This window comes from Chionomys nivalis, chromosome 7 (assembly GCF_950005125.1).
Source record: "Chionomys nivalis chromosome 7, mChiNiv1.1, whole genome shotgun sequence".
NCBI lineage: Eukaryota > Metazoa > Chordata > Mammalia > Rodentia > Cricetidae > Chionomys > Chionomys nivalis.
Window position 1 is genome coordinate 99,127,938 of NC_080092.1, and position 23,846 is coordinate 99,151,783.

General features: G+C 52.4%; 1 protein-coding gene across 2 annotated transcripts in view; it reads right to left on the reverse strand.

Moving 5' to 3' along the window:
* The window catches only part of Rbfox3 (RNA binding fox-1 homolog 3), a 424,564-nt gene that overhangs the window by 335,050 nt on the left and 65,668 nt on the right, over positions 1 to 23,846 (reverse strand). The window contains exon 1 of one of the 2 annotated variants that reach the window (XM_057775783.1): positions 4,716 to 4,807. The exons of the other annotated variant lie outside the window; for it this stretch is intronic. The gene's annotated coding sequence lies outside the window, so the exon portion shown is untranslated. Of the gene's footprint in view, positions 1 to 4,715; positions 4,808 to 23,846 lie in introns of those variants that run through there. 2 annotated transcript variants of the gene reach the window in all.

Sequence of the window (23,846 nt, forward strand, 5' to 3'; positions counted from 1 at the left end):
TGCACTGCGGCTGACCTCTGAACCCTCAGGACACTGTGCTGAGTGACAGCGGTCATATACAAATGCCACATCCTACATGAACCCACCTACCATGGGAAACCTAGAGTGGTCAACAGTCAGGGAGAGTAAAGCAGAATGGGGCCTCGGGGAGCTGCAGGAAGGGATGCAGGAGAAGAAGCAGGAGACAATGCGGGAGAGGTCGCAGTGCCTGTGCTGGATGAGAACAGTGTTCTGTTGGGGGAGATGAGAGTGTTCCAGAGACCAGCAGTGGAGACGGCTACACAACAACCATCCCTTCAAACTATCAAGAAGGTGGCTTGCTACAACATGCATTTTACTACTTCCCTTCACTTTATATTATACAAAGGCAAAGCACTGTGTTAATACCTGGCCTAGGAGCCCAGAAAGAAAGGGGCCTCTCCCTTGTGCTCCACACCTCTGGGAGACGGGACAGCATGAGCTTTGTTTGTGAATGGGTTTCTGTTCCCTCAACCTCATCACAGCTTGCTGCACTTGGGGTCAGAGTGAGAAGGTGGGCTCCCTGTGTCCATCCGAGTGATCCAGGCAGCTTTTGTGGAAGGACTCACCAACACCACCATCTTCCCCGATGGAGGAGGGTCATCTGTCTATGTGTTACTTTCATTGGTTAATAAAGAAACTGCCTTAGCCTCTTTGATAGGACAGAAAATTAGGTAGGAGGAGTAAACAGAACAGGATGCTGGGTAGAAGGCAGTGAGACAGATGCTATAGCTCTCCTTTCCAAGATGGACGCAGGTTAAGATCCTTCCTGATAAGCCACCACCTCGTGGTGCTACACACATTAATAGAAATGGGTTAATCAAGATGTGAGAGTTAGCCAATAAGAGGCTAGATATAATGGGCCAGGCAGTGTTTAAAAGAATACAGTTTTCGTGTAATTATTTTGGGTAAAGCTATCCGGCAGCCAGGAGCCGGGCTGCAGCCCGCCACTCCCTTCACTACACTTCCCACCCTCCTTCAGCATTGATTCCTTTAATTCCTGTCTGTTGGCTCAGTCCAGCAGAGCAAGGCCTATGGTATCTCAAGCACCAATTTCTCAGAGAGCTGCAGATTGGCATTACCAGATCTGAAGGAGTGGGATGCTGGAATGTGGTGAGGGTTCCCGACCTGACCTGCAGGTGACCACCTTCATGCTGTGTGCTCACAGAGAGAAGCAAGAAGGAGGATACCTCTTCTCAATAGGTCCCTAATCCCATCCTAAGGGCCCACCCGTATGGACTTATCTAATGCAAACATCCTCCCAGGGGCCCATCTCCAAATCATTTCACAGCGGACCCCAGGTCCCTGCAGATACTGAGCAAGCCAACAATCCTTGGGCTAGCGCCCAAGGCCAGAGAAAGCACCCTCTGAGCTGCTAGGCTCAGGTGGCTCTTGGGGACATGGGAATGACTTTAGACTTTCTAGTGGCCTCACTGAAAACATTAAAAACTAACAAGGAACATCAATCCTTATGATCTTTCTATTGAACGCAATATATTCAAGATGTTTTTCTTCCAACATGCAATCAATATAAAGATTCTGAGGTGAGATTTTATACCCTGCATCCTGTGCTCAGTCTCTTGAAACCTGGGGTTCATTTTAAGTGCTCCATCCCTTAGCCCCAATTCGCCACATTCTCAACACTCCCCAACACCTGCGGCCATGGCCACCATGCTGGATGGGTAGGGAAGAGGCTGCTTTGTATCCTGCAGGCCCCTTGATGGAGCAGACAACCAGGGGATGAAAAGAGGAGCAGGGGCGAGGGAAGAACAGTCCTCCATCTGGTTCCCTCTGTCAAACATGGCACACCAACACCTCCACAGATCTAGGGGTACATGATGCTCGGCAGGCACTCTTGGACGACAGATGAACATAAAACCCCCATCCATCCAGACCTAGATCCAACAGACCTGACACTGGAGACACTTCATCTGTGCAACAGTCAAGGAAAAAGAAGGTCTGGGGAAGGAGGTGCGGGCTCCTCACCTTAAGTGCCCATGATTGGAGTGGAAGGGAAGGTCCCCAACCCCACACCTCTCCTGCAGCCATCCCAGATGTGACTGCCCACACATGCAACTGCTTAGTCAGTGAAGATGGTATAACACTGACATGTCTCTCAAAATGCAGCCAGAGGAAAAGGAGAGGAGGGTGTGTGCGTGTGACGCACAACTTTAATCCCAGCACTCAGAAAGCAGAGGCAGACGGATCTCTGTGAGTTCAAGACCACCCTGGATGACACTACATTGATCCAATCTCAAATAGAAATAGAGCCAGGCTGTGGTGGCTCACACCTTTAATCCCAGCACTAGGAAAGTGGAGTCAGGAAGTGATATGACTAGGCACAGAGAGAGGAATATAAGGCGGGAGGAGACGGGAGCTCAGGATTCAATCTGAGGTTACAGAGAGACAGTATTCAGTCTGAGGACTTGTAGAGACAGGTACTCCATTTAGTCTGAGGATTTCGTAGAGGTGAGAATTAGTGGCTGGCTATGCTGCTTCTCTGATCTTTCAGCGTTCACCCCCTAATATCCGACACTAGGTTTTTATTATTAAGACCAATTAAAATTCACGCCCCAGGTACCAAACCCTGTACATGCTGCTTTACCTTCCCCATATAGACCTATTCTAAGATTTCCGCATTAAATACACTCAGCACTTTGATCTAGGCGTATGGCTCACTAGGTCGAGTGCTTGCTGTGCCAACAGAAGGACCTGCATTCGATCCCCACCTAAACAGCTAAGCATGATGGTGCGCAGCGTAATCCCAACACTGGGAGGCAGAGTCGGGTTCCAGGGGCTTGCCAGTCAGCACGTCTAGCTGAAATGGCACCCAACAACAGGCACCCATTCAGTGAGAGACCCTATTTCCAAATGCACAGAGATTAAGGAAGATTAAGACAGACCCCTGTTCTCTACATCTGTGCTCCTTGTAGACATGCGCTCTCTCTCTCTCTCTCTCTCTCTCTCTCTCTCTCTCTCTCTCTCTCTCTCACACACACACACACACACACACACACACGCACACACACACACACACAGAGGTTAATAGTATAACTAATAGTAAAATAGAACCATTATAAACATATAATATGGAATCGCTGGTGCTCACTTCTCTTGGGCTTCCAGGCAGCCACGCCATCCCACAACAGTCAGTCTGATGGTTGACAGGGCTTCTAAATAAACAACGAAAGGGTAACACATACAGTGTGGATACACTGGAAAGGGGGTGACTCACACCTCAGGGAGGATGGAACAGAAGATGTGGCCACACTCTTGAGAGCCCTGTGACTTAAAACTTAAGAATTTTAGTTTCTGGGATAGAGCACTACACCAAGAATGGACTCCAGGTACCGCTGCCATCCGTTAAGTGGTTGGTCTCTGGATGCTACCAAGCTTGGTGCTTTATCCTCATTCAATCTATGCAAGAGAGGTCTGTCATTGCCCCATTTACAGTTTGGGACAGGAAAGCTGAGAAGGGAATTGTCAAGGTCACATACTAGAATGTGGAGGGAGGAAGACACTTCTTGATCTTTGTCCCCGTGCACACCACCCCTGTAAGTGCCAACTTTGAATGTTTCTAGTCACACGCGAAGAACAGACAAGGAAGTACAATAACCTGGGGAAGAGAAGAGAAGTCAGAGGAGGAACAAAGAAATAGACATGCTTCAGGACCCACTGACAGAAAGAGGAAAGACTTGAGCATCTCTGCGTACCAGCAGGAAGGAAGCAGCAGGGGCAGGTGTGTGGGGATGGGATCGGGTATGCTGAGGTTAGGGCATTTCCTACCTGGCTGAATTGAGCATCTTCAGAGAAGAAGAGAGGGTTCAAAGATTCTGGAACTGTCACTTGGCTCCCATGATCACTAAATCATGAGCCAGAGGAGATGTGGAGTGGCCATCTGCAAGGCATGCTGGGAAAGCAGGTGCTGCAGGGCGGGAAGCTGAGCAGGGACAGCTTTCCTCCTAGCCTGTCCTTGGGTTTCTCACATTGTCTAATTCCCCTCCAAGGATGGGTCACCGAGCAAGCCCAGCTCAGCTCCCCAAGATCATGGAGACAAGAAGAGATGGGGATAAGGTCACACAAGCTAAGCTGGCCCTGCCCCCCCTTCTCCATCCTGTATGTTACGGGGAGATCAGTAATTGCAATCTCATGGAAGGGAGGGCAAAGCTGTACTTCACTGAAGGGAGGGGGACACTGGGGTTCAGTCCTTGCCCTATGAAAGCTGTCTCTTGTGACACTGGGGGAAAGCAGGGAGCTGGAACCTTTCTGCAAGCCTGGAAGCCTAAAGGTCTAGAGACCCGTCCTCTACTGACAGCATGGCGAAGAATGTCTGCCTGGCGTTAGCCTATGACGGATGCCATCACTGCCTGGGAAGCTAAAGGATCCATCCAGAGCTCCTGAGTAGAAGCTGACATACTCAGGGCCACTGTAGGTGGAGACAGGGAAGGTGGCTGCCTCCCCTACAGACCAGAAAGGACATGGGTGAACCCCCACAGCCCCTGGATTATCTCTTACTTGAGATGGTGGTCCCGGTCCTGGGCCCACTCACATCTTTCATTCTGCATGGATGACCCTAGGTGACCCCATTAGGACATGACCAGGGACACTAGCCCTGCCCTTCCCAGCTCCGGGTCATCCTCTCCACCTGCCATTTAGGGAATTCAGACCGGAAAACCCAGACACACAGCAGCACAAACCTGAGTCAGATGCAGGAAAACCATTTTTCATGCCAGCCTTGTGGAGCCACCAAGTATAACTTCAGGTGGTGGCACGGCCTGGAACATTAGGGTCCACACCTCAGCTTTCGGGGAGGGGTAGAGGAGGAGGGATAGTCCTACTGACTGCCTCCCAGCCATCCTGTCCACCTCAACGGTCAATGTGGACCTGGGAAAAACAGAAGGCTTCCTTTCCCGGAGCCAGGAGGCATGCCCCTACTGCCATGCCTCCCACGGCTCTACCATCTGCACAGGAGACTGAAATCAGTGTCCTGGAGTAACAGCTTTGAGGCAGTAACAGGACACCACTAGAGCTTACCCAGGGCAAGCCATTCACTCCACTCCTAACTTCAGCTCACACCCGTTCTGCACTGCTGTGAGCACAGGAACTGGCTCTCAGGAGAAGCTGATCAGAATTTAAAGCCCCAGGAGGACACGCCCCTGGAGGACACGCCCCCGGGAAGACACGCCCCCAGGAGGACATGCCCCAGGAGGACACTCCCTCAGGAGGACACACCCCATGAGGGCACGCCCCCAGGAGGACACTCCCTCCGGAGGGCACGCACTCGAGGACGCGTCCTCTGCTATAGTCAGTGAAATCTCGTCAGAGGTTCCAGAGACTCATCCAACAGGGAGAAAGTACCCCCTTTACCACTGAACACACAAGAAAAGCCCAACCCGATGAAGACTGCCCTTCCTGGCCTGGGAATCCCACGGGGTTTGAAAGGCCACTGAGCAGATAAGCTCAGACTCTAGTTAGCCCCAGAACCCTTGCCAAATGGTCTCTCTCAATAATGTCCCCGTGTCACTGGATGGATGTACCGGAATGAGGAGAAACTTTAGGTCTCAGAGTCCAAGTTTCCACAGCAGGAGATTTGATTGACAGCCTGATTGACAGCATGGGAAGCACCATGGGCCCCAGTGGCCATACAAAGTAACAAGGCAGGGGAGGGGGTATAGGAAGGAGAAAATAGTGTTACCCCCGAGCCCTCCATGGCCACTGAGAGGAGCTGCCAGGCAAAGCCCACTAGGAGCAGCTACCACAAGGCTGGCCTCATCCTTCAAGGTTCCTCTCCAGCACCTGGGGCCTTTGGAGTTGGGGAAACTGACGTGCTTTTTATAGAGCTGTCTCATGCAGCAGCCTGAAGCCCCTTCCTGGATGGACTGCAAGAGACCCAACCTTTGTCCCTGGAGCTTGAAGTTAGGTGTGATGAGAAGCCCAAGGGGCTAAATCCCAGGGTCGGAAGAGTGCTTGCAGCTGCTGCTGCTGAAGGACCCTCGGAGGGCGGCTGCCCAGCTAGGGCAGAGGAGGCACCAAGATGTGTGGCAATGCCACCAGCTTTTTCATTGGAGGTTTGCGTACAAGGGGACACTTGCACCTCACCTCAGGGATGCCTGTCCCACTCTGCCTACCTTCCTCATCTGTCCTATTTGGGAGAGGACCAATGCCAGCCTACCCGGTTCCCCTCCTCCTTTCTTCTCACTCCTTGCTTTCTCTCCCACAGGCCTCTAGGGCTCAGCTCAGGCTCCCTTGGAGCTTCCAGGAGTTTTAATGACTGTGGTTGGGGCAGAGCAAGCTGCCCTTCACAGCCACTTCCCCCTGTTGTTGTGGAACTGTTACATGGTGCGATGGTTTGAATGAGAATGGTCCCACAGGCTCATAGGTTTGCATACTTGGTCTGCAGTTGGGAAAACATTTGGAAAGGGTTAGAAAGTGTAGCTCTGTTGGAGAGGAGGCATGTCACTGGGGGAGGGCTTTGAGGTTTCAAAGACTCACACCAGCCATCCCCAGTGGGCCCCACTCTCTCTCTCTCATTGTCTCATGGTTGTGGCTCAAGATGTGAGCTCTCAGCCATTTCCTTTGCTCTGCTGTCATGGACTCTAAACCCTCGGAAACCATAAGCCTAATTAAATGTTTTCTTCTATAAGTTGCCCTGGTCATGGTGTTTTATCACAGCAATACAAAAGTAGCTAAGACACATGGCCATTGCCATTTTAAGTCAGAACATCAAATCCTCTACGTCACCACAAATCAAGCCTGTTAACATGACCTTGTAGGAGCCGGGTGGTCATTGGTCCCTCACCCAAGACTCTAGCTGCTGACACTCCCTTCTGTACCTTTAGCTGCATACAATCCTGTCCCAGCTGTGTGTGGTCCCAGGAGGTGCCAGAGTATAGAGGACGTGAAAGGTTAACTGAAGGGGGGGGGCTCTTCTATAGCAGTTTGATGGGGGGCACCTACGCTGTTCTGGGCTTTTTGGTGACACAGCTGTTTAGGGGTCACCCATGTGCCTGTTAGTAAGTCTTTACCTTGTGTCTGTAAATTCCTTTGTTCACCAAGCTGAATGAAACCATTTTTTTAGTCTGTCACTGGTGCCGTATCTTGGGTGAATAAACATTTCTTCATGTCTCCCCAGGAGAAGTCCCGCAGAACCTGTCCTCAAGAGTCAGGCCCAACTCCCAGGGAGAACCACAGACTGTCCCCCTCAAACTCAGCCTGCCTGCTGTGTGGCCAGAGTCCCACATATCCACAGAACAACCTGAGGCCAGGACACAAATGCAAACCTTCCATAACAGCCTAGAATGACAGTCGCTAGGTCCAAATTAGCACCTTCCTCCTTGCCATGGGGTGGAGACATTTGGAGAGCTTTGAATCTCCCGCATCAGGCTCCTCACCATTGTTTCAGGTCACAGAACTACATGGAAGGCAGGGCTGGCACTGGCAGCTCTCAGGCTAAACTGAACAGTCCAGCCCTGGAGCCCCACACCGAAGTCTGGGTACCCCACCACACCCTGACACCGCAGTCGGATCTGGGAAACACCCTTCACAGCCAGGATGTGGCAGGGGACAGCCCAGGGTTTGGACACTGGGAGGACAGATCTCACCAACTGCATTTCAGCATTGGGTGCCTGTCTTAGAGGTACCATTGCTGTGATAAAACACCATGACCAAACACCAGTCGGGGAGGAAAGGGTTAACCTCACTTATACTTCCGCATTGTAGTCAGTCACTGAGGGAAGTCAGGGCAAGAACTCAAAGAGGCCAGAGCCTATAGGCAGGAGCTGATGCGGAGGCCATGGAGGGTGCTGCTTACTGGCTTGCTCTCCATGGCTTTCTTGGCCTGCTTTCTTATAGAACTCAGGACCATGGGCCCAGGAGTAGCCCCACCCACAATGGGCTGGACCCTCCCCATCCATCACCAGCCAAGAAAATGCCTTATGAGACTGCCTACCACCCGACCTTACAGAGGCATTTTCAGGATTAGAGGTTCCTTTGTCTTCAATAACTTTAGCTTGTGTCAAATTGACATAAAACCAGCCAGCACAATGACCCTCGCTGGGAGCAAAAGAGGAGGTTCCCTTGCAGTCCTTCTCCAGTCCCCTTCAGGTCTCAGAACACAGCTCAGAAAAGCCAAAGACCTCCTCAGGCTGAGCAGGGCAACACCTTCTGTCTCACACACTGGGTTTTCATGCTGCACCTGTGCCAGAAGCCTCGGGAAGCCCTGCTAGGCTTCCCTTCCACCACCCGCACAGACATTACACTCTAAGTGACAGGCTCGTTCCCAGATCCCCAATCCTGCAACTTTGGTGTCCAGGGACTGTGGCAAGAGGGGTGCCATGCATGTGCAGCCCCACCCCCTCCCCATCTGAGGCATCCATTAACATTCCCCGAATAAGTTGGGGCTGTAATTACAGCAAGTGATTAACAGGCCTGAGGTAGGCTGTCTCTGAGGGAACAGATTAACAGCCCAGCTTGGGGATGCCTGCGCTCACCTCAGAACCACCGGTGCATCTTAAACAGGGCCCTGTGCCCCCACTAGCTGGTGATTAATGGCAGGGATGCGGGCAGAGGACGTTTCCTGGCACCTGGCTCTGGACTGAGCGCTGCCCTTGCTGGTCAGGTACAGGGGAGGGGTAGAGAGGGCAGCCAAGAATTGAGATGTAAACCTAGACGCTCCAATGGGATGCCCGTCTGCTCCCCCATCCCAGGACAACACCTGGGCTCCGACAGCTGCCCAGTGAGGGAAGCAGAGGAAGCCAAGGCCCCAGTAGCCAAGTGTACCCGAGGAGTGGGCATTCAGCCCCCGTTCCCAAATGATATGCAATCCATGGCTAACCCCTGTGGCCTCCACACCCCCAGACAATACTTAGTATTGAGACGCCTGGCAGGATTGGCATCACCCAAAATGGGGTGCCAGCATCAAGAAGAGCACTTGCCCAGCTGGCAGAGGGGGTGCAGGAGTCTCCAGCTGGGTGGTGACCTGAGGTGGAGGAGGGAGAAAGGGAACCGAGGATCACTCGCAGGTAAGCTCACGTGCACGCGTGCGCGTACGTGTGAGTAAGAGGTGTGAGCGTGAGACAGTACTCACTCATTTAGGTGTTGGTCCTCCCATTCGAGAGCCGACCATGTCAAAGGCTAAGAACACAAAAGCCACTTCCAGGAACCATGGTCCTCCCCATGAGGCACTTATTCTCACAGAAGATAAACATGAAGACATTGTCATAAATGCTCTCGGGCCCCATGAGAAAGGATGTGCGGAGGTCACATTAAGGTGTGGGCTGGAGGCAGAGGCAGGGAGGGTATGATGGAGGAGGTGACACCAGATAAATCCTGAAGCCAGGTGGTGACCCGTCAGGTCATGTATATGACACCATCCAATGTGGCCACGGCACACACATCACTGGATCCAGGTCATGCCCCAGCCCCTCAGTGGGAATTTCAGCAGTACGCACTGAGGGAACAGGGGCTTCGGTGACACCACACTCCTTGGGTTCCAATCCCAGCCCATGCCCCTTCCCCACAGCGTGGCCCCTGGTAGGCTATTCTCCCTGAGCCTCTGAGTCCCTGACAAGTAGGGCAGCAGTTAGGTCTCTGGCTAGCCACAGATTCCTGTGCTGAACTAATGGGGTGTCCTGGGACCCTGCAAGATGAGCGCTTGTCTGCACCCAAGCTCTTTTTCTCAGGTGTGTTTCGTCTGTGACTATCTGCACACTTGTGTCTTAGAGGACCCCAGAGATTGGCGTTCCATGGCTGACTTTCCCTTACCATTTGGGGACCAGTCTTAGGATTTTAGAACTTCCAGTCCAAATGCCATGCCCCGTATGGGCATGTGACCAGCTCTGCCGGTCTTCATAGAGCACTAAGACTGGCTCGTGGTTAGGACTGTGACCTCATCCAGAAAGTCAGTGCTTTTTTTCCCTAGTATTTTCACACCAGGGCTGGTCTTCTGCCCCTTTGGGTTTGTGTGTAGGGAGTCGGGATCACATGTAGCAAGACCTGCAGAGACAAGCTGTCCTACCTCCAACTTGAACTAGACAGAGGAATCCACGAGAGGTGGAGAGAATGAACCCCACACTCTGAGAGCATGAGTTCCTACAGCCAGGGCTACACTCGGGTCTTCCCCACTCAGACACCCTCTGGGGTGAACTAAGTCCTTAGGGTTGTGGACTCTCACCTGCACACACTCCGCAGCCACTCCTGTGAGCCCACTGAAGGCCGCTGCTGCCCCTTTGAGTCCTCTCACAGCCCAATAAGTAGATTCTAGAACCTTCCATTCCAGCCCACACACTCCAGGAGCTGCAAGTGAGGAGGCTGCATTCAAACATCACTGTCTCCCTTATGTCTTGGAGCCCATGTGAGTGGATGTTCCGGGTGGAGCCGTACAGCAGCAACGTGGCGCGCGTGGTCCCCTTCCTGAGGCATGGCTCTTTCAGGACTTTGTGGGGAAGAGCGGAGGACAAGGGACTTTTCAGAGAGGCAGGACACTGGCCCCATTTCTGGTCACACCACCAATTCCTCTCTTCTCTAGCTAGTGTGAGGGAGTCTGCAGCAGAGCCTCCAGGATCCGGAAGCAGGGGTTAGCTCCCACCCAGACCTCTTTAACAGAGACAGACCTCAGCAATGGAGCAAGTGACTAAAGGCTAAAGGGTAGCTGCTGGGGCGGGAGAGATGGGTCACGACTGCTCTTTCAGAGGACCTGGGTTCAATTCCCTGCACCCACATGGTGGCTCACAACCACTTGTAGATCCAGCCCCAGGGGATCCAATGTCCTCTTTTGACCTCGGCTAGCACCAGGCACATATGTGGTAGGCAAACATTCATATTGGCAAAATACCCATATAAATGAAAACTTTTTTTTTTTTTAAAGAATGACTGTCACTCGGGACAAAGAGCAGGGCTTTCCGTCTGTGTCATAAACAATCTTTCCCTCACAATACCCCACACTGTGAGGCACTATCGTTTCCCCAGTGCCCTGCATAGCCGAGACCCTCAGGAATGTGACGTCTACAGCCTGCGACCCACGACATGGTATGCAGTCCAGAGCCTAGAGAGCCACAGGCATCCTCTGAGATCCCATGGAGCCTGGCTGGCATCCAGACACTTGCTGTTCCGGGTCCCTGTCACCTCCTGTGTCAATTCCTCTTCCCCTGAGCCTGCCTGCAGAAGAGAGCTCCTGGCACACAGAGACCACGTGACCAGTGTCCACCATCAGCCCTGAACTTTTCATTCTTACCTTCTCAGTGCCTCTGCTTTGTGTTTCCCCATTCTAGAACATTCCCCTACCAGTCTCTGACCAAAAAACCCAATTTATTCTTCAGTTTTAATTCAGTGCCACCATCACATTGCTACAAAGTCCAGGTTACCCTCAAAGAGGTGCTCACCCTTCTCTGCGCCCGCCTGAGACACCCACGCACCTCTATCAGAGTGCTGCAGACAGGTGTAGGTGCTCATGGCCACTGCAGAGACAGAAGCCGTCCGTCCTCTCTGCACACAGCCCAGCACGCTGCCTGGCACACTGAGGGCTTTAGTCCCTGCAGGATGGCACGGCCAGCCCTGTCACTGGTGAGGGCCGCACTTTATCTCCACCCTTCCAGAAACCTGATTTAATTAGGGCTCTCACCTCCAGGACCTAAGTCAAGGTCTTCTCCATCGAACCTGCCTGGAGCCGGAGGTTCGTGTGCCCAGAGCCAGGAACATTTCCCCAGGACAGCAGATAAGGAAGGAGAGGGAGCGGGCACCAGGCAGTGTGGTGCGCCAGCTGCTGCCCTATCAGCCAGCATTCCCTGGGGATGACAGACATTCAACACCACAAATGAAGAAAAATGGAGTGTTTCCACTGCCTAGAATACTCCCGTTACCACAGGGCTTAAGATAAAGAGTGAGGAGGGACAGGAACTGCCAGGAAGATGCCTGCAGACTGAGCTCGTGATGTGTCTGAGAACCAGCCCCTGTTCCTTGGCGCCCTCACTTGCGGGCACTACTTGGCCACCCCAAGCCACTTGCCCTGGAGTCCCAGGACCTTCTGCCCTGGACTCAGAGGCTGCTCTCTGGGAAGATCACAGAGTCTCCTCGAGGACAGCATTGTTTTCCAGAACAGCCTGTTTCAAGACACTGGAAAGATCCAGAGTACTGCCAAACGTCAGAGGTCAGAGGTCATTCACGGGGCAGCAGGCAGCCATCTTTGCATAGTGCTCCCAAGATCAAGACCCAGAAACTTGGGTAAGAAGCTAAAAGTTCTTCAGGAACTCAGACCTGGGGCTTCCCAGATTGTCCCCCAAAGACACACTGAAAGGACCCTAGGGCCATTGGGGGAGGGGACACCTTTGTGCTGTCTGGTCCCACAGGATACTATTAAGTCCTGAGAAGAGCCACATCCTTAGCCAGCCACAGCATGCAGGGTTGGGAAAAACTTCTGTTGGAATGGAGAAGTTCAAACAAACACATGCATGTCCGATGCCATGGTCTCTGGGGCAGGTAGACTCGGAGAGACGGGGGTGGCTCTTAGGGACCCAAGAGGGAAGAATAGGGGAGGTTCTGTGGGATGGGCCCGGAGTCTCAGTGAGGGACAGTAGTAAACACTGGAGAGGGACAGCGGTGATGGCTCCCTTGGTGGAAAGCTAAGCACCACGGAGTGTACGAGATGGCAAATTTTGCATGTATTTTACGGAAGCGCTTTACCACACACACATGAGGACCTGAGTAAAAAGCCGGGTGGCTCATGCCTGTAATGCCTGGAGCACCCTGGTCAACCTGTCCAGACTAGTAAGCAAGCCACAGCAAGAGAGCTTGTCTCAAAACACAAGGTGGGTGGCTTCCAAGGAATGACATCTCAGGTTGACCTCTGAGTTCCACGGACACCTGCACACACATAAGTGGAGAGAGAGAGAGAGAGAGAGAGAGAGAGAGAGAGAGAGAGAGAGAGAGAGGAGGGAGAAGAGAGAAGAGGGAGAGAGGAGAGGAGAGGAGAGGAGAGGAGAGGAGAGGAGAGGAGAGGAGAGGAGAGGAGAGGAGAGGAGAGGAGAGGAAAGGAGAGGAGGAAGGTGGTAAGGACAGATGGGCAGGGCTCGAGATGCCGAAGTCTGACATCACTAGCCAAGCACCCTAACCTTGTCTGCCTCTTAGTGGGAGAAGCTGTACACACAGCTCTTAAGATCCAACTGCAAGGTTCAGAAGCCCACGCAGCCACCGAGGCCTCATCCTCAACTTTAGAGTGAGAGGGTCCAGAAACGCCGCCAGCAGCATCCACTCCTGAAGCTATGTCCCTTCCACGCTCCTCCCCACAGGGGCATCAGGAGCACTCGCCTGCCCCCGACTACACGTGGCTCCTGGCAGCTCGTACAGCTTCCTGAAAGCAGCTGGCCCCAGATCTGACCCAGCATTGATCCTCCGAGTGCAGGCAAAGCTGCCCAGAGCCCAAGACTCCATAATTACATGGAGATAAGACTATCAGGTATAATTAAACAACATCCATGGCAGACCACTCACTGGCTGTCGCCAGCCCCCCCCCCCCCACACACACCTCCTGTCCCTGGGACTGCAAAATAAATTATCCTGTGAAGTCTACAGAGGTTGAGCTATGGAAACAATTAAACAGAAATTAAATCTAATTCATTTATACTCTGAGCACAAAGTAGATAATGTAGGTTTTCTCTCTTTCTCTCTCTCTCCTCTTCTCGCCCTGGTGTTAGAGGACTATTATGGGAGATTAATCATGAGGTAACGCAATGAAAGTGATCTATCATGCATTAAAGTCCATGGCCAACTATACACCATCAATAAAAGCAGCTAGAAAACTAAGAGATGATGCCGTTCTGGAAAAGCCAGAGGCCGGAGAAAGGGGGCCCTGACCAGAGTCTGTGCGACCTGAAAACTTCTATTCTCTAGATGTGGTCTGGCTGAAAGATACCCCAAAGGCTAGGTGACCTGGGGCCCAGGGGACTTGCAGGGAACTGCCTGTCTCCTCCCATTGCCAAGCTGGACTGGGAGGAAGAGCTGATGGGCAAATAGCCTGGATGAATAAGCTAGGCCTTTGTTTCCCCAGCTGTAAATTGGGTGGAGCCAGGACCTGGCTTCCTCGATTGCCCAAGAGGACCAGATGAGCTCACAGAAAAGAAGGTATTTAGGTGGTAAAGACCAGAATGGCAGGTGTCTGGCACATGCTCAGTGAAGCTTTGTCCTGCATGGAAGAGAAAATATCTGGAGGACTGTTTTCCCAGCTCAGAGAGGACACAGCCTCTGCACGGAGGCAGTCGAAGGCTACCTGACGTACGCACCACAGCGAGCTGTGGCAGAAATATACAGGAGACAGCTGCCTGCCACAGAGATGTCTTCTCAGAACACTGTGCTAGGGACTATCAAGAGAAGCCTAGGGGTTAGTGGCCCCCCAAGTGCCTGGGGACTCACAGTCGTCCAAGCAGACACTCCGCGGTTCAACCAAGGTGCCCGGGTGCCAGGAAGCTCAGCTCTCAGCTTGTCATAAAAATAGGAAGGAACAAAGGCCAGCTTCTGCCAAGCTCACAGGGTGGCAGATGGAACTTCCCAGGAGCCCACATCTCCCACTGCTCCCCCAGGGCCCACGCACTGAGCTTGGGCCTGCTGCCCCCTCTCCAGCAGGTACTTAGGGATAAGGGAGGGCAAAGTCAAGCCAAGCCACGAGCCAACAATGTTCTAAGGTCCTCTGACCCCATAGTCCACATGGCCCCAAGCCAGCCCAGCTTCCTCCACCTGTGCTCAAGGGACTCAGGCCCAGGAGAGGTAGGGGAGGGTCAGGGCTAGCTGCCATGCAGGGAGAAGCAGCCTGTCACAGTGCGGGTCCACAGTTTACTCTTCTGTTTGCACTGGGAGGATCCCCAAGGTCGTGTGCGATATCAGGTCAGCCTGGCTGTGTCCTAGGAGGCCAACTAGCGGCCTTGGGATGTCTTTCCTGGTCCGAGTGTCTGCAAATCCGGTACCTTGGGCCACCCTGGTTAATCAGTGCTTCTGTGTGGCTCATAGTTTAGTCCTCCAGCTGGAGGGCATAGAGATCAAGGTCAGCCTGGGCCACGTGATCCATAACCGGATGCCAAAGTTCAGTAGTGTTGGAGCGCTCAGTATATTTTGTCATGCATCACCCTGGGACATAAGTGCTGTCCACAGGATGCCATGTTGGCCTTCTGCCTGCCCCACACTACTTTCCTCCTTCTGTGAGGATCTGAATCTCTTTGTGGTCCTTTCCCAAGGCACTGTCCCTGTAGGAGAATAAGGCATCAGATTTGGGCATGGCATGCATGACCTCTAACCCCAATTGTCCATAAAGCAGCTCAGACGCCATCAACCCTAAGTGTCATCTGTGCGGTCAAGGAAACTGAGGCAAAGAGTTGCACGAGTGCCCCATGTCACACGGCACATGGGAGACCAAGTGGGAGCCGTGTCCCTTCCCAGGGCAGCCTGGCATCTCTGCAGCCTCCTCCCTAAGGAAAGGAGCTCAAGGGGAAGTTTGTCATCCGGTAGGGAAGTGGGGGACAGATGGGCAGGAGCAACCAAGCAAGTGAGGCAAGGGCAGGGGAGAGGCTGTGCCCGTCACGGAGGCCAAGGGACAGAGAGCGATCACCAAGAGCTTCTGTTTCCAGGGGTGACAGGTAGGGTGGGAAGGAGAACCTTCCACTGAGGGGGAAGCCTGGAGCCTCAGCCAAGCAAGGGCAGATGGCGGGTAACAGAGCAAGTGTCAGAGACGCAGGGTGCTAACTAAACCCAGAACCCATTCCCATGCCCAGATGCCTGTGTTACCGCACCCTTCCCCCACCAGAGCCCAGCCAGCTTCTCTCCACTCTGCCTCAGGCTCAGGAATTCGGGCCTGGAGTGATTGGCAGCCCTGTGTGTCAGCCCAAAACCTCAGCTTGTGCAGTGAGAACCAAGCCTCAAAGAGGTCGCTCCTGCCATTCAGGCTGTGTAGAGGAAGAGGACCACACATACATATGCACTCACATATAAACACATGAGTACACACACCTCCACACGGACACTTTCGCTTTGTGCTCACATACATGAACACATGCTTACACACATACATGAACACTTACATACATACACACGCACTCACTTTTACACACGACACTTCCACACATAAACAGGTGCTTACACAAACCCACACATGGACTCTTACATACACACCTGCACTGGAACACTTCTATACTGTGCTAGCTTATTTTATGTCAATTTGATATCAGCTAGAGTCATCTCAGCGAAAGAGCCTTAATTGAGAAAACGCCTCCAGAAGATCTGGCTGCAGGCAAGCCTGGAGGGCATTTTCCTAATTAGTGTTTGGTATGGGAGGGCCCGGCCCCTTGTAGGTGGTACCACCACTGGGCTGGTGGTCCTGGGTTCTCTAAGAAACCGTGGGAGCAAGCCAGTAGGCTGCATTTCTCCAGCCTCTGCATCAGCTCCTGCCTCCAGGTCCCTGCTCAGTTTGAGTTCCTACCCTGACTTCCTTCGGTGATGGGCTGTGATGAGGAAGAAGTATAAGCAAAATAATCCCTTACCTCCACAGACTGCTTTTGGTCATAGTGTTTCATATCAGCAATAATAACCCTAAAATACATGCACACGCATATACACACACCTACACATAAACACTTACAAACACACACTCACACACATGCATATACCTACACCTGGACACTTCATACAAATGCTTGCACACAAGTGTTTACACCTATAAAATCACACAATGCTTACACATACTTATGGTTACATACACACATGCACACCTGCTTACACTTACATATATATAATGCTTACACTTACATACACACACATGCACATATGCTTCACCTGTATACACACACATGTTTACACTTACATATACACATATGCTTCACCTGTACACACACATGCTTACACTTACACATACACATATGCTTCACCTGTACACACACATGCTTACACTTACATATACACATATGCTTCACCTGTACACACACATGCTTACACTTACATATACACATATGCTTCACCTGTACACACACATGCTTACACTTACACATACACATATGCTTACACCTGTACACAGACACACACATGCTTACACTTATATACACACATGCACACACGCTTACAGCTATACATGGACAATGCACATACATATACCTACACACCTTCACTTTAACATTTCCATACACACTCATGTACTTCCACTCCCTCACCCACTCACATACACGAACACAGGTACATGCATTCACATAGCAAGACAATTTCACATATGTGTACACATACATGTGTAAGCACACTCATGTTCACACATATGCATGTGCACACACACAGCATAAGAAACAATTCCATACACACTTATATACACACACACACACACACAGGTACATACATATGTGTGCACACATAAAGCTGCTTGGGTCAATGGGTACAGACCCTAGAGTCTCCCCTTTGACATTCCAAGAACATGATCCCTGGTTAGGGACACCTAGGGAGCATCAGTCCTCGGTGGATCCCAGAACAACACCCCAAAAGAGAGGGGACCAAGTCAGCTCTGCTCTCCCACCCATGGATCAGTCCAAGTGCCCGAAATAGACAGTGCCAAGGAGCAGCATCCAGCCACCTCAGCATGCAGATGGGGAAGGGAACTAGACCCAGTAAGGCTCAAGGAGGCCAGGGATGGGAGGAAGCAGGGGGCAGGGGAGGGGCAGGGATGGGAAGAGGCACCAGGAGCCCATGGGCCCTTCAAGGCAGAATGTATCCTCATTCTTGCCATCACCGTATGTATCGGTTCCGAGGCTGATCAGCTGCCCTCAGCAGTATCTGGCTAAGTCGAGAGTTCTGGGGTCCCAATACCCCCCTTTTGTACACTGGTTTGCTGTGAGTCTGTTCATATCAATGGTGTCTTGTTTGATATTATTTCAAGAGACACACCTAAGCAGTGGCAATTCAGCACAGAGACCCTGGTTTTAACTAAGTCCCAGCTGACAGGCAGCCAAGTGGTCCTGGTCACTCTGCTGGCAGTCCGTGGGTGTGCATCCATCACATGCAGAGGCAGACCTATCAGTGATGCCCTGGCTTCACGTGTGTGCATCCATCACATGCAGAGGCAGAACTATCAGTGATGCCCTGGCTTCACGTGTGTGCATCCATCACATGCAGAGGCAGAACTATCAGTGATGCCCTGGCTTCACGTGTGTGCATCCATCACATGCAGAGGCAGAACTATCAGTGATGCCCTGGCTTCACGTGTGTGCATCCATCACATGCAGAGGCAGACCTATCAGTGATGCCCTGGCTTCACATGTGTTGAAGTGGGACTGTAGGATAGAGGACCAGGGCCCATGCTGTAATCCACTGTGAGCTGCAGAAACTACTGCAGAGTCAGTGAGGAGTATTTCCGCATGGTGCTACAGGGATGCTATATTTCTGTCTTCCTCGTACTGCTTTGCTAATATAAATTAGTAAAATTTATTCAGTTCATAAAGTATGTTGGGTCATTAATAATCCTGTTTACTCTAGTCTGTTATTGTGTGCCCTAAGAGACCCAATATATAGTGGCATCGTCAACTCAGCACGGGGAGCAAAAGGGACAAGAAAAGGAAGCCATTATTGGTACCAGCCCCTCCACAACTCCATCACAGTTGGCAGACCCAGCCACGCTGCAGACAATGGGCATCAGAGGGTCTGGGGATGCCCTTGTCATGGAGGGTTAACCTTGACAACACTAGGAAGGATGAAGTCAGGAAATCAGGGGTTCCCTTGTCCTGATGGCCAACCTTAGCTAAAGAGGGGAGGACCAGGATTAGCATAGGCCACCAAGGAAAAAAGACCCCAGCAGGCATTCAGAGGGCTGGAAATCCTTCTGGAGTGGGGAAAGATGGTATTTTTCAGGCACTGTGTGGCCCATATCACTTCACTCTCAATGCCCACACCCTTGAGGAGGTGTATGCTCTCTGTGTCTGCTTTGCCTGCTTTTCTAAGCCAAGTACCAAACCTGGGTCCCTTCAGTCATGTCTTACTGAGGGAATCCCCGCCAAAGGTCAGAGTCTCTGCGGACTCGCTCCAAACCCAAAGCTACCTGCAGTTGATTTAAGCCTTGGACTTTGTCTCCAGGCTTACTTTGTCATTGTGGTGCCAGCAGAGGGACTTAGGGATGGCATCCAAAGCCCATCTGCACAAAGGGACCAGGGAACAGGTTACTATCGCTGCTTTCTGAGCCTGTGCCCCACCACCTGCTAGCGCAGGAGAGTGTGGGCATCTCAATCAGGCATGCTCCCAGCTGTAAATCTCTCAGGAGAGACAGGATCCAGCCATGCAGAAGGTGGGTCTGAGCACTTTGACAGGAAGAAAGGCAGCTGCCTGAAGCACTCCGTGAGGGAGTAGAGCTCTATCAGATAGGACAGCAGCACCCAACAGAAGCTGCAGCCACTCTGCACCTCTCCCACGAGGCACTGGCCAACTGCCGCGTGTGCAGAAGTCTGAGGGCTGGAGCTCGGCTCAGGGGTACAGCATGGGCTTGGCACGCACAAGGTCCTGGCTTCCTGCTGCACGCCAAAGAAAAGTAAGTGGTTCCTCCAGCGAGGATGCTTCCAGACGTGTGCTCAAAACACCTGGAAATGGATTTCTGTCAGGTTTGACACCCTGCTCCCAACAGCGTCATGTACAACAACCTAACAGTCAGGAATCTGTGCCCATCGGAGGCACAATCTGTGAGTGGAGAGACCGTGATCTGTCTGGGTCTGTCCAAATAATGAGGCATTATTTGACTTTAAAAAATGAGAGAAATTTGGAGCTGAAGAAATGGTCAGTCAGGGATGAAAAGTCGAGCAAACCCAGCATAGTTCAACAGGGGGAGACAGAAGGCTAGTGACTGTCGGGCCTTCCAAGCTCACCAGCATGCCCCAAGCAGCCCTGACTTCAGAAGGTTTCCAAAAGGCCCAGCATCCTAGCTGAGCTCACCCATCACCCCCTTGCAGCCTAGGTGCCAGGTACAACATGGCTGCCAGGCCTGCTCTGAGGGCATGAGATGGTTCCCATCCTCATGAGAGTCTGAGGCTTGGGTTTGAGTCCTCCTTCCATGACCTCTTTGTGTCTCCCTTCCTAGCCTCAGTTTCTCCTTTGATAAAACCAAGAGTTAGGGCCAATGATCCTAAGACCTTTCTGTGATCTGGGACCCAGGGTTCCAGAGGCTTCTGAGTTAGTCAGACGATGTAGTCTACATGGGAGTAACAAATGTGTCTGACTGCAGGCCTGCAGGAAGTGGAGTCTGGGGTTTCCCCGAAGGCACACAGCGGTCCTCAGCCCTTCCCCTGGAGCTGATCACAAAAGCTCCACCTTGTGCCTCAATGTAGGCAAAAGGTTTAAGAGCCTTTTAAGGATGCCACTTAATGGAGTCAGCCAAGCCCGCGCCCCAGAAACCCGTCATGCTTTTAAGGGAGAAAAATAATACACACCCGGGGTTCCAGCTTTCGCTCACCCTCATCAGATGGCTTCCCTAAGACCAGCAACAACAGTGACCATCCCCCTACCCTGTGAACACAGCTGTGAACACTGCTCCCCTCCCCCAGCCCTGCCCACAAAAAGAGGGGAATTACATCCATCTCCCAGATGAGCCCTGGAGCCAGAACAAATGAGAAGCGGGGGCAGGGATTGAACCCAAAGCAAACACCTCCACTTAAGGAGCAGGTCATAAAGGGCCTCAGTTTACCACTCCAGGAAAGACTGGCAGACGGCTATGACCTTGTAGCGTCCTGGGCATCTAACATCTCCAGGTCAGCACCAAGTGCTTTATAAAATAACAACGTTTGGGGGTTTGTTTGTTTGTTTGTTTTTGAGACAGGGTCTCCTGTAGCCCAAGTTACCTCTGAAATCACTATGTAGCTAAGGATGACCTTGAACTTCTGATCCTCCAGCTTCCACCTCTTGAGTGTTAGGATTGCAGGTGACACCACCATGCCTGGTTTCTGAGGTGCAGAGAATGGAACTCAGAACTTCTGGCATGCTAGGTCAGCACCCTACCAATTGGACCACATTCCCAGGCCAGACGATCAAGACGCTTACATATGATCACCATCAGACCCAAGTGCTCCGCCACTGACACCTAAGAACACCTCTCAGCTCTCTGGGTTCCCCTAGAGTCAGGACTTTCCATCCTTGGCGCTGTGGGCTGGGTCATTGGGCAAGTGGAGCGGGGTGGGGGGTGGGGTGCAGGGCACCAGGGACAAAAACACCCCTGTTGATGGCACTGTCGTAAGCTGATATGCGTGAATTCACCAGATGGCAAGAGCCATGAGCCTGCCAAAGTCCGCCCAGCAGGAGGGATGCCCTTGCCACCCAGAAGTCCCTTCCTGTGTCTACTCAACCTCCCCAAGTCCCACATGAGTTTTCTAAAAGTAGGCAACACCGCTATACTCACTATACTCATCCCCAAGAAACCAACCCCAGTCTTCCAGGAGGGGCAGGGCCCTGGTGACATCAACCGATTTCTGTGTGCTGTATTATCTCACACACACCCCTTCCAGAAGTGCCCGTGCCTCTTAAAGGTTCTCTGCAGCCACCCGTGTAAATGGAATCGTCGTGTCCCTCAGGAGCCCAGTGTCTGAGGAAACATCCCTGCTTCCCCGCCAGTGGGCACGAGCTTTTGTGGTGGGAATGGCTGTCCCCAGGCGTTAATTTGATCTACGCATCACTTTCAGTTCACAAGAAATGGAAACTCACTTTTATTAGAAACCCTACAATCTCTTGACCTAGCCAGTCAAATGGTAGGGATGTCCCCTCCCCAGGGTGGAAAGGGCTAACCAACAGTGTAGAAGGACCACCCAAAGAAAGTGCTTGGACCCACAGGACAGGACCCTCAAACACTGCACATCCCTTGCAGTCAGCCCAAGTTCACCTCCATACAGAGACTCTGAGCCTCTGGCTCCTTCCAAGTACTACTGTTCCGAGGCTTCCATGGGTCCTTGTGTCCCTCAGCTGTGACCCAGGGCACAAAGGTGATGCCTTCCACTTCTACTCTTGGTCCACTGAACAGACCTAACTAGGGATGCCGCCACACATAAGATCGGTGGGACTTGAGAGCACTGCCCAGTCTGGTGGCCACTTCCTGACAGCACTGAATGGAGCACAGCTCTCAATCAGGCAATCGGCCAGTGAGATTCACCAAAGCAGGACAGGAACACTGCCCGGAGGTGCCTGTCAGTGGCCGGCACCCACAGGCCTCATGGCTCAAGCTAGCTTTGCTGAAAAGTTGAACCGTGGCTTTGAGCACCTAACGTCTTCCCAGGAGAGGTAGCCCCATCCATATAGCATGTCACCTTTTTCCTGTGACATTAAATCCCACAGAGCTGCCACGGGGCTCTGTCTGCCTCACTGGCAGTCACTAGCAAAGACTGACAGAAGGACAGTGGCCTAGATGGCCAAGGGGCCCCAGACCTGTGCATAAGTCTGATAATAAAACAGGAAGTCCCTGACTTCCAGAGAGGTTGGAGCCAGGAATAGTGGAATCAATAAATTGGGGGTGGGCGGGGGCACTGTTGTCCCCAAAACCAGTCCCAGTGGCCAGATATGGACTCAACACCCGACTCAGTTGTGCTGCCCCGGCTGGTCACATGAAGGGTTGGAGCTAAGACTACTCACACCCGGCTTGTTCTGCACAGTGGCAAGCTGTGTAGACTAGAATTTGCCTTCTGCTTTACCCTGACAACCCGCACTGGGGTAGAGTCACGCTGAGAAGAAGGTTTGGGACAAAATAGTCTCTGACACAGATCGGTCCCTGCCCCTGTCAGCACTGACGCCATGCTGTCTGAGAAGCTCAAGGCAGAGGATGCAGAAAGAGAGGAAAACTTAACCAGCAGCCATGCCCAGATTCCCAATCCACCTCTCCCCGTGGACCACGCATCTTTCACACCTTGCCTGTGTCACCTGCACACATGGCACAAGACTTAGCTTCTCCCCGAGTTCCCCAGCTGCGCCTCAGGGTGCAGAAAGCTCACCCTGCCTTCTTTCCCTTCTGTCAGTCACCCTCCTGTAAGATAGGGAAACACCCTTGCTGCTGGTTCCCACAGAAGGCGCCTGGCTCTCCAAACCCTACACAGAAAGAGAACAGAAAGCTGGCTTCTGCAGCTGTGCCAGGCACCTTTGTGTGCAGTCCACTCCCCCTGAACCCATCCGCCCCAGCCTGATCCCTCACGCCTAACTTAGCAGCCAAGGGCGGACCTCTGTTACCCAACCACAGGCTCAGGTATATGTCTGTCTATACCTCATCCCTCCGCGGAGCCTTCTGAGCCATGGAAACGGCACCTTATGCAGATCAAGGGCTCCTCCATCTGCTTCTGAGAGTTCCCGCTTCCCCTTAATAACCTGTTTTAGGGGATGCGGTACATGCAGCAGATGATACGACTTTATTTTTGCAAACCCAGTTGGTCCTGGAGCGCTGGCAGCCACAATAATAGAAGAATGCGCCTGTTGCCGCCTTGCCGAGTCTGCAGACTGCACTGCATTGAAACAACTGAGCAGGGGGGCCTCCCTGATCAACCGAGGGAGGTGGCCAGGGTCCCAGCAGACAGGCATGCCAGGCCTGGCCATCTCCTCCCCTTAGACCCTCCCTGCTTTTGCCTCGGCAGTTCTTGACAAAGGTAGAAGTGTGTCTCCTAAAAGGCTTAGACCGAAGTCCTAACCACTAGTCTCTCTGAATGTGATCTTATTTGGCAGCGGGGTCTTTGGAGCTGGAATGGAGCTGTGGTTGTATTAGAGGGGATGCTCCGTAACCCAACACAGACGGCGTGCTTACTAGGAGAAGACACAGAGTCTTGTTTGGGCCTGAAGGTGCAGAAGCTGGAGATACGCAAGGATGGGCTGAGGACTGT